The sequence below is a fragment of the Oncorhynchus keta genome, chromosome 18, assembly GCF_023373465.1.
Source record: "Oncorhynchus keta strain PuntledgeMale-10-30-2019 chromosome 18, Oket_V2, whole genome shotgun sequence".
Classification (NCBI taxonomy): Eukaryota; Metazoa; Chordata; class Actinopteri; order Salmoniformes; family Salmonidae; genus Oncorhynchus; species Oncorhynchus keta.
Genome location: NC_068438.1, coordinates 52,141,552 through 52,142,847, shown reverse-complemented (window position 1 = coordinate 52,142,847; position 1,296 = coordinate 52,141,552). Strand labels below are relative to the sequence as shown.

Here is a 1,296-nt window from a genome sequence, read left to right as displayed (position 1 = left end):
GAATACAACAGGTGTAGTAGACCTTACAGTGATACGCTGAATACAACAGGTGTAGTAGACCTTACAGTGAAATGCTGAATACAACAGGTGTAGTAGACCTTACAGTGAAATGCCAAATACAACAGGTGTAGTAGACCTTACAGTGAAATGCCGAATACAACAGGTGTAGTAGACCTTACAGTGAAATGCTGAATACAACAGGTGTAGTAGACCTTACAGTGAAATGCTGAATACAACAGGTGTAGTAGACCTTACAGTGAAATGCTGAATACAACAGGTGTAGTAGACCTTACAGTGAAATGCTGAATACAACAGGTGTAGTAGACCTTACAGTGAAATGCTGAATACAACAGGTGTAGTAGACCTTACAGTGCTGAATACAACAGGTGTAGTAGACCTTACAGTGCTGAATACAACAGGTGTAGTAGACCTTACAGTGCTGAATACAACAGGTGTAGTAGACCTTACAGTGCTGAATACAACAGGTGTAGTAGACCTTACAGTGAAATGCCGAATACAACAGGTGTAGTAGACCTCACAGTGAAATGCTGAATACAACAGGTGTAGTAGACCTGACAGTGAAATGCCGAATACAACAGGTGTAGTAGACCTTACAGTGCTGAATACAACAGGTGTAGTAGACCTTACAGTGCTGAATACAACAGGTGTAGTAGACCTCACAGTGCTGAATACAACAGGTGTAGTAGACCTCACAGTGCTGAATACAACAGGTGTAGTAGACCTGACAGTGAAATGCCGAATACAACAGGTGTAGTAGACCTCACAGTGCTGAATACAACAGGTGTAGTAGACCTCACAGTGAAATGCTGAATACAACAGGTGTAGTAGACCTCACAGTGAAATGATGAATACAACAGGTGTAGTAGACCTTACAGTGAAATGCCGAATATAACAGGTGTAGTAGACCTTACAGTGAAATGCCGAATACAACAGGTGTAGTAGACCTTACAGTGAAATGCTGAATACAACAGGTGTAGTAGACCTTACAGTGAAATGCCGAATACAACAGGTGTAGTAGACCTGACAGTGAAATGCTTACTTACGAGCCCCTAACTGACAGTGCAGTTTAAATAAAATACAGATAAGAAGAAGAAATAAAAGTAACTAGTAATTAAAGAGCAGCAGTAAAATAACAACAGCGAGACTATATACAGGTTTGGTACCGGTACAGGGTTAACTAACCGGTGCCCCCGCACATTGAGGTAGTAATATGAACATGTAGTTAGAGTTATTAAAGTGACTATGCATAGATAACAAAGAGTAGCAGTGGTGTAA

The 1,296-nt window shown here is 40.8% G+C and overlaps 1 long non-coding RNA gene across 5 annotated transcripts; it reads right to left on the bottom strand.

The window, feature by feature from the left end:
- Positions 1-34: 34 nt before the first annotated feature.
- Positions 35-1,060, bottom strand: LOC127908976 (uncharacterized). 5 transcript variants are annotated; one of them, XR_008069361.1, is made up of 4 exons: positions 1,004-1,033; positions 611-676; positions 175-572; positions 35-98 (listed from the first exon to the last, which is right to left on the bottom strand). It is a non-coding gene; the product is annotated as an uncharacterized LOC127908976 (long non-coding RNA). The 5 variants fall into 5 exon arrangements; XR_008069360.1 differs by lacking the exon at positions 35-98 and having other exon boundaries at positions 111-572; positions 890-1,060; XR_008069359.1 differs by lacking the exon at positions 35-98 and having other exon boundaries at positions 111-572; positions 644-676; positions 890-1,060.
- Positions 1,061-1,296: the final 236 nt, after the last annotated feature.